The sequence below is a fragment of the Procambarus clarkii genome, chromosome 50 (genome assembly GCF_040958095.1).
Source record: "Procambarus clarkii isolate CNS0578487 chromosome 50, FALCON_Pclarkii_2.0, whole genome shotgun sequence".
In the NCBI taxonomy this organism is placed as follows: Eukaryota; Metazoa; Arthropoda; class Malacostraca; order Decapoda; family Cambaridae; genus Procambarus; species Procambarus clarkii.
In genome coordinates this window covers 8536363-8546362 of record NC_091199.1, presented here as the reverse complement: position 1 = coordinate 8546362, position 10000 = coordinate 8536363, and the positions used below count along the sequence as shown (strand labels likewise).

Below are 10000 nucleotides of genomic sequence, written 5' to 3'. Positions count from 1 at the left end.
CACGTGTGTGCAAGTAGTCTCCTATTTGTATTAGCCTATTTGTGCCTTCAGAATCGAGCTTTAGCTCCCGGACATTCTCCTTGTCCATCCTGGTTTAATATTTAGATCTCATTTGACAATAGAAGACTTTTGAAAGTTGGTGTTTTTCCCGCCAGGTGGCCATGATCTTCTCTCCCTCTCTCCCTCTCTCTCTCCCTCACTCTCTCCCTCACTCTCCCTCCATCAGTGCTAACCTGCTCAGCATTACATGTGCCACATCTCCTCCTCTCAGTAGTGGCATTCAACAATATTTTTGGCCTAGGGGGATTTCTTCTCTCTTGATGCTAAAGATATTCGTCTCACACACAGAGGTCTGTTCCGGTCTGATCATCAGCGCCCTCCCGTCTCTCTCTCTGTCTCTCCTGTCTGTCTGCTCTCAAACACACCACAGACAGGCATACACAGGAGGATGGACAGGGAATTATTGGATGGATTGAAAGATATTTAGATCTGATAGACAAGTGGATTGACAGATTAAGATCTGATAGACAAGTGGATTGACAGATTAAGATCTGATAGACAAGTGGATTGACAGATTAAGATCTGATAGACAAGTGGATTGACAGATTAAGATCTGATAGACAAGTGGATTAACAGATTATTGTGTCTGTCTGGTATGTGTGTTCTGTCTGTCTGGTATGTGTGTTCTGTCTGTCTGGTATGTGTGTTCTGTCTGTCTGGTATGTGTGTTCTGTCTGTCTGGTATGTGTGTTCTGTCTTATCTGGCTGGCTGGCCGTCTGGGTGTCTTATCTGTAGATCCCTGTGTGTGTGTTTGTATCTCTCTTTATCAACTAAATATAAATAGGTCAGAAATTATCGTAGAACGTGGTGATAAGAGTTATCATAGTAGGAATTGTGTATGTCTCTCCACACATGCTAATGTGACCCCACACACGAAATATGGAATTCGAAAACTATTTCAATGTACCCGAGAATTCCGTTTACAGAAAACCTAATTCTTCAAAGAAAATGTTTTCAGCAATATATATATATATATTATGAATCATTGGTTTAATATATATATATATATATATATATATATATATATATATATATATATATATATTAAACCAATGATTCATAATACAATAAAGTTATAACTTGAATATGTCTACTCTCAGAACTGGTTCATGTACCACAGCTGACCAATATTATACGTAGGTTATGGTCATGTAATTTACAAAATATATCAGTGGTATCCGGGTTTTAATTTTTTCTAACTGTTAAATAATTTTTGTTAGTAATTGCTCGCTTTAATTACGGAATTATAAAATGAATGATATATGTAAATTTGCCCATTTGAATGACGTTTCATTTATCTGTTTTAGTGAGCATCATGCAGTTAATTTATTTGGGATCGTTTATATATATATATATATATATATATATATATATATATATATATATATATATATATATATATATATATATATATATATATATATATGTTTAATCACGTAGCTATATATAAGCTTATAATGTTAATTGTGGGTAGGTTGTTGATGCACGGGTGGCAGTGGGCGGGTGTGGGTGGGGGTGGGTAGGTGTGGGTGGGCGTGCGGGTGTGGGCGGGTGGGTGTGGGTGAAGGGCCAGCCGGCGCCGAGCGTGATTTAAGCGGGAAATTTTCCAACAGCTGTTTTCCCTCCCTCAGTATTGGACGCCATATTCAAGTCTCGGGCTGGCCAATACTCCTTACCCACCTCCCCAACACCCTCCCCAACACCCACCACCCTCCCCACCACCCACAACCCTCCCCAACACCCTCCCCAACACCCACAACCCTCCCCACCACCCACCACCCTCCCCAACACCCACCACCCTCCCCACCACCCACCACCCTTCCCAACACCCTCCCCAACACCCACCACCCTCCCCAACACCCACCACCCTCCCCACCACCCACCACCCTCCCCAACACCCAACACCCTCCCCACCACCCACCACCCTCCCCACCACCCACCACCCTCCCCACCACCCACCACCCTCCCCAACACCCACCACCCTCCCCACCACCCACCACCCTTCCCAACACCCTCCCCAACACCCACCACCCTCCCCAACACCCACCACCCTCCCCAACACTGACAGATACCATCCCCACCACCAACGACTCGAACTAATCACCTGTATACACCGTTACCATGGAGACCCAACCGTTCTTCACATCTCCCAGGGAACCTAAAAAGCCGTTTGATTTAGGCGGGAAATTACGGACCAGCCGTCACCTCGCGGCGGTTATTACAATGACTGACCGCCGCGCCCGACCCGCTGACAGCCTCTGATAGGCGCTGTCGCCCGGTCGAGTAGGCTGCTTATCAGACGAACAACTTTTATTCAAACCCAGATAGTAATTTTCCTCTAGGAGGTCTTATCAGACGAACAACTTTTATTCAAACCCAGATAGGAATTTTCCTCTAGGAGGTCTTATCAGACGAACAACTTTTATTCAAACCCAGATAGGAATTTTCCTCTAGGAGGTCTTATCAGACGAACAACTTTTATTCAAACCCAGATAGTAATTTTCCTCTAGGAGGTCTTATCAGACGAACAACTTTTATTCAAACCCAGATAGGAATTTTCCTCTAGGAGGTCTTATCAGACGAACAACTTTTATTCAAACCCAGATAGTAATTTTCCTCTAGGAGGTCTTATCAGACGAACAACTTTTATTCAAACCCAGATAGGAATTTTCCTCTTGGGAGGTCTATGGCCGGATATCTCATCCGGTTAGTCGCATTTTTTAACCGGATTGATTCGTTGGTAATGCGACGTGTTAATGGTAATTAAAACGTTGTAATTGTTACGTTTAGCGACTTATTTTCTCGTGGATTGGTGAATGTTTATATTTTTTTGCGATTTCAGGGTTTGGATTGAAGGAAGAGGGGGTGAGGGTGAAAGCAGAGGGGGTGGGGGTGAAAGAAGAGGGGGTGGGGGTGAATGAAGAGGGGGTGGGGGTGAAAGAAGAGGGGGTGGGGGTGAATGAAGAGGGGGTGGGGGTGAATGAAGAGGGGGTGGGGGTGAATGAAGAGGGGGTGGGGGTGAATGAAGAGGGGGTGGGGGTGAATGAAGAGGGGGTGGGGGTGAATGATGAGGGGGGTGGCTGTGGGTGGGGTTGAAGGAAGAGGGGGTGGCTGTGAGTGGACGTGAAAGAAGGAATGAAAAGGGGGTGGTGGGGGTGAAAGAAAAGGGGGTGGTGGGGGTGACAGGAGGTAACCCCACCACCGTTATCTTAACTCCCAGGTACCTGTTTATTGCTAGGTGAACAGAGGCATGACGTTTAAAAAAAACGTGCCTAAACGTTTCTGTCCTGCCTGGGGATCATTCCGGGTCCGTACGGTTATAAACAATTGCACAAATGATGCAGTGTTTTCGTTCTTTCCGCTTCTGTAGCGCCTACGATAGAGAAATATGTATTTCTCTATCAAAGAGAAAAAACGGGTTTTCTCTCTAACGGAGAGAAAAAAACACGAAAATTTATCTAATTTAGTAAAAATAAATTTTATTTAAGTCTTCCGATATTTATTTTCCACTGAAACCTGCTTCCCATTTTCTTTCAGTGATATAATTCTAATTTTCAATATTCCAATCCCATTAAAGTATATAAATATACGCTAAACATTAACATATCACTATATAAACATCGTATATTCCCCCCTCTCCAACCACAAACATATATAATAAAAAGTGAATCACGAATCATTAACAGTTATACAAACCGGATCCAAACAGTGCGATTATATCCGGGTCAGGTAACTGCGACCGTAAATAAATTGGGCGAGGTTTTGGACTCTCTGCTCATTAGTGTTGTTGTTGTAGTAGTTAGCGACGCTGTTGTTGCTAGTGGCTGTTATCAATTGGGTTGTTATTGGTGTGCGGCGATAATTGCGGTTATCTTTGGTTGTTAGGATATGAGATTAGTTTATTTTGTGGCGTTTTGGTGTGGTCAGGTTATCTCGGGTCACCCCAGGGAGCCGGTCGGCCGAGCGGACAGTACGCTGGACTTGTGATCCTGTGGTCCTGGGTTCGATCCCAGGCGCCGGCGAGAAATAATGGGTAGAGTTTCTTTCACCCTATCCCCCTGTTACCTAGCAGTAAAATAGGTACCTGGGTGTTAGTCAGCTGTCACGGGCTGCTTCCTGGGTGTGGAGACCTGGTCAAGGACCGGGCCGCGGGGACACTAAAAGCCCCGAAATCAACTCAAGATAACAGAGATAACCACCTTGTTTCATTAATTGTTCTGGCCACTTTCGGGTTAATAACACAATCCGTCCTCATGAACTATTTCCAATTTGTGTTCTTAAGCAGTTGTTAAGCAGTTGCACGTCTGTGCAACTGCTTAACCCCCCCCCCTTGTTTATAAACAAACCACACAGGACTCGCAACGACCTCGTTCACTTTGGTCACGTCTTCTGTTCGAATTGCACCTCTCTAAATGCTTCACCTAATTACTACCAATACAATAATTACCCAAATGACCCCCTTAAAACACCTGATATAAGCGAAACTAGCCCTAACTATACGACAAATTTAATGTACAGGATTTTTTTTTTTTCATAAACAATTTTATCAAAATTTTTATATATCATAATTATAATTTTCATGATGCTGAATTGTCTTCTCCTGTCCGCGTGTTACCTGAGTAATAGTTTGTTTCAAAAAACGTTTTTTTTTTTTTTTTTTTTTTTTTTTTTTTGAGTGCATTTACTAACTTTATTCTCTACGTTTCATCCTCATCATGTGTGTCCCTTAGTTACTAATTAACTAATTAGGGTAGTCTAAATACCCTTCTAATTAGGGTAGTCTAAATACCCTACTAATTAGGGTAGTCTAAATACCCTACTAATTAGGGTAGTCTAAATACCCTACTAATTAGGGTAGTCTAAATACCCTACTAATTAGGGTAGTCTAAATACCCTACTAATTAGGGTAGTCTAAATACCCTACTAATTAGGGTAGTCTAAATACCCTACTAATTAGGGTAGTCTAAATACCCTACTAATTAGGGTAGTCTAAATACTCTACTAATTAGGGTAGTCTAAATACCCTACTAATTAGGGTAGTCTAAATACCCTACTAATTAGGGTAGTCTAAATACCCTACTAATTAGGGTAGTCTAAATACCCTACTAATTAGGGTAGTCTAAATACCCTACTAATTAGGGTAGTCTAAATACCCTACTAATTAGGGTAGTCTAAATACCCTACTAATTAGGGTAGTCTAAATACCCTACTAATTAGGGTAGTCTAAATACCCTACTAATTAGGGTAGTCTAAATACCCTACTAATTAGGGTAGTCTAAATACCCTACTAATTAGGGTAGTCTAAATACCCTACTAATTAGGGTAGTCTAAATACCCTACTAATTAGGGTAGTCTAAATACCCTACTAATTAGGGTAGTCTAAATACCCTACTAATTAGGGTAGTCTAAATACCCTACTAATTAGGGTAGTCTAAATACCCTACTAATTAGGGTAGTCTAAATACCCTACTAATTAGGGTAGTCTAAATACCCTACTAATTAGGGTAGTCTAAATACCCTACTAATTAGGGTAGTCTAAATACCCTACTAATTAGGGTAGTCTAAATACCCTACTAATTAGGGTAGTCTAAATACCCTACTAATTAGGGTAGTCTAAATACCCTACTAATTAGGGTAGTCTAAATACCCTACTAATTAGGGTAGTCTAAATACCCTACTAATTTGGGTAGTCTAAATACCCTACTAATTAGGGTAGTTCCTTACCCTAATTAGGTGAGACACTAATCTATTTCCATGCGCCTGAAATCACTGAGAATTTGGATCTATTCTTTGACTGGCCAAATCGCTTTAGTCGCTTCTTCTCTGACTTCCAGGGAGTTATACTTTGATTATACTCTCCCAATCTACCAGGAAGTTATAAATATCATCAGTACTCTTGCTTCTCCTGTCTGTATCATCGTGTTGTTGTGGTTGTTAAAGATTCACTACCTGGAACAAAAAGTTCCAAGTAGCACGGGCTATGGCGAGCCCGTAGTGCCTTCGTGTAAGCTCTGTAATTGCATGTGACCATTTAGGAGATGCAACAGGCAACTTTGGCGACAAACAGACCGAAAAAAAAAACATAACCTAACAAGAGACAAAAAAAAAGGAGAATGGGAGACAAAAAAAAAAGATTAACGCAAAGTTTCCAAAGTTGGAGGAGATAAGAGAGAGGCAGGATTTTTTTTTAATTTTTCGTGTAGAAAAAAAAATACGATCCACAGAGGTGAAAATAGTCCTCAGACAGACAGACAGACAGACAGCCAGACAGACAGCCAGACAGGCAGACAGACAGCCAGACAGGCAGACAGACAGACAGACAGACATACAGACAGACAGACAGACAGACAGTCAGCCAGCCAGACAGCCAGACAGACAGCCAGACAGACAGACAGACAGACAGACAGACAGCCAGACAGGCAGACAGACAGCCAGACAGACAGACAGACAGACAGACAGACAGACAGTCAGCCAGCCAGACAGCCAGACAGACAGACAGACAGCCAGACAGACAGACAGCCAGACAGACAGACAGACAGCCAGACAGACAGCCAGACAGACAGCCAGACAGTCAGACAGCCAGACAGACAGACAGAGACAGACTCTGCCATAGGAACCCCGCTCTAAACATCCATCGCGTGCGCACTAGCCATGGCGGGCGGCTCCGTGGTTTTGGCGCGAAAAAAGGAGAAAGCAAAAAACCCAAAAAATTTGGAGAGACGTGAATTTGTGAACAAGAACGCAGACGAAGGCGAGTTTGAAATTGGATCTGCACTCCATCCCAAGCTGATGGAAGGTGCAAGGTTATTGGAGGGGGAGGGGGGGGGTTGGAGGGGGGTTTTTGAGGGAGTGGGGGGAGGGGCAGAGGGAGGGGGCGTGGTTATATAGAGAGGGGCGGGGGGGGGGGGGAAGAGGGATATTGAAGTAGGAATCAGAGGGAATAGGGGTCACAGGGTTAATGAAGGAAGTAACTTGACTTACACAGGAAAAGAAGGAAGAGAATGAAACGAAGGAAGAAAATGAGAAGAATGAAGTAATGAGAGACACAGCAGACATGAAAATAATATAAAAAAACCATTATAAATAGAAAGAATTTATTTTAAAAGTAGAACCTACTATAAACCAATATAAAAATATATAAATATAAAATATAAATATAATATAAAAATATAAAAAAAATTCCAATATAAAAACTATGAAGAATAGCCCCACTATATTTAAATAAGCCTAGTATCGCCAATTTTTTTGATGAACCAACATCCTTTATCAAACTGATATAAACAATATCCCAGATAAAATTCTAAGCGATTACGTTTATATATCAACCAATCTCACATCCATAAGATTTCTGGGCCCTATGGGTACGGAATCACAGGAATATTTTCCCTATCATAAAACCACTAACTTTGAGGTATATATATTGCATTTTATCTTCACCTTCATTTAAGCTCTACGGCATTGCAGTCTCCACAAAAATAAACCAATGAATCGTTTATAGTTTAAATATATTACAATCTAGCCGTTTAAACATTTGAAAAGTGTAGAACCGGCAAGAAAGATAACGGAAATCTGGATCCTTCAGAGCAAATTCCAGGTAGCGAGGGAGATGGTGTCGGAATCAGAGATCAGAATAAGACAGGAAAAGAAGAGGAAGTGGAGTAGACGAAGATGATTGGAGGATCGGAAAACAATAGAAGTAGCAGTTCGGCTTGAAGGAATTCTGAGTTTAAAGAAGATCCAGCAATGCGAAACTCTGGAGACTCAACGACAACACTAACGGTCTTTAAGAATTTAAACAACCCGGGAAACCAGAGACGAAAACATTTAACGGTCTCTCAAACGTTCAACGGTCTCCGAGACATTCAAACATTCAACGGTCTCCGAGACATTCAAACATTCAACGGCCTCTGAGACATTCAAACATTCAACGGTCTCTGAAACAATCAAACATTCAACGGTCTCCGAAACATTCAACGATCTCCGAAACATTCAAACATTCAACGGTCTCCGAGACATTCAAACGTTCAACGGTCTCCGAGACATTCAAACATTCAACGGTCTCCGAGACATTCAAACGTTCAACGGTCTCCGAAACATCCAAACATTCAACGATCTCCGAAACATTCAAACATTCAACGGTCTTTGAAACATTCAAACATTCAACGGTCTCCGAGACATTCAAACGTTCAACGGCCTCTGAGACATTCAAACATTCAACGGTCTCTGAAACAATCAAACATTCAACGATCTCCGAAACATTCAAACATTCAAAGATCTCCGAAACATTCAAACATTCAACGATCTCCGAAACATTCAAACATTCAACGGTCTTTGAAAGATTCAAACATTCAACGGTCTCCGAAACATTCAAACATTCAACGATAAAAGCCAGAGGAGAGAACACCCACGACCAGTAAACCTTGAAACCAACAGAATTTACTTAAGAATTTCTCACTAAAGATGATTAAAGGCTAACAGAAGAAATCCTTCGGGAAATCACTCAAAACTGAAAGGGAAGACGATCTCTTGTCAGACCCCCCAAACTGCAACTGACATTGATAGGGGGAAACAATGTCTGTCCTTTGAAGAATCCCATTTAAAGAAGATCCGAAGGGGTTAAAAGGTTTCAGATTCTTCGCGAGGAATCTGTTTTGGGATATCTTCACCCAATTGGCAGGAAAGCTACAAGGTTGGGACACAATAGCGAGTTGAGATACACACCTTAAAGAAAATGCCAAAAGGAATCCAGGAACACAGCTTCGATGTAACGCAAGAAGACAGCTTCGATGTAACGCGAGAAGACAGCTTCGATGTAACGCAAGAAGACAGCTTCGATGTAACGCGAGAAGACAGCTTCGATGTAACGCGAGAAGACAGCTTCGATGTAACGCGAGAAGACAGCTTCGATGTAACGCGAGAAGACAGCTTCGATGTAACGCGAGAAGACAGCTTCGATGTAACGCGAGAAGACAGCTTCGATGTAACGCAAGAAGACAGCTTCGATGTAACGCGAGAAGACAGCTTCGATGTAACGCAAGAAAACAGCTTCAAAAGAACGCAAAAAAGACAGCTTCGGAGGTTGGTCATCCGAAGAAAACTCAAGAGCAATAGATCAGTTTTCGCATCTGAATTAACACCCAAAAAAATAGATCCAGTCGCAAAAGACTCAACAGCTTCGTAATCTTGCCACACCTGGGGCCAGATTCACGAAGCAGTTACGCAAGCACTTACGAAGGTGTACATCTTTCCTCAATCTTTGACGGCTTTGGTTACATTTATTAAACAGTTTACAAGCATGAAAACTTGGCAATCCACTGTTGTTATTGTTATAAACAGCCTCCTGGTGCTTCGGAGCTCATTAACTGTTTAATAATTGTAAACAAAGCCGCCAAAGATTGAGAAAAGATGTACAGGTTCGTAAGTGCTTGCGTAACTGCTTCGTGAATCTCGCCCCTGGTTCGTAAGTGCTTGTATAACGGCTTCGTGAATTTGGCCCCAGGTTCGTAAGTGTTTGAGTAACAGCTTCGTGAATCTCGCCCCTGGTTCGTAAGTGCTTGTATAACGGCTTCGTGAATTTGGCCCCAGGTTCGTAAGTGCTTGAGTAACGGCTTCGTGAATTTGGCCCCAGGTTCGTAAGTGCTTGAGTAACGGCTTCGTGAATTTGGCCCCAGGTTCGTAAGTGCTTGAGTAACGGCTTCGTGAATTTGGCCCCAGGTTCGTAAGTGCTTGAGTAACGGCTTCGTGAATTTGGCCCCAGGTTCGTAAGTGTTTGAGTAACAGCTTCGTGAATCTCGCCCCTGGTTCGTAAGTGCTTGTATAACGGCTTCGTGAATTTGGCCCCAGGTTCGTAAGTGTTTGAGTAACAGCTTCGTGAATCTGGCCCCCTCTAGTGACAGGTAAAACAGACAGGTTAGGTCAGACTAACAGCTTATCCTTTAC

The 10000-nt window shown here is 42.4% G+C and overlaps 1 protein-coding gene across 1 annotated transcript in view; it reads right to left on the bottom strand.

Annotated features, from left to right (window-relative positions):
• The window catches only part of LOC138349755 (uncharacterized), a gene marked incomplete at its 5' end in the record, with an annotated part of 36141 nt that overhangs the window by 16747 nt on the left and 9394 nt on the right, over nt 1–10000 (bottom strand).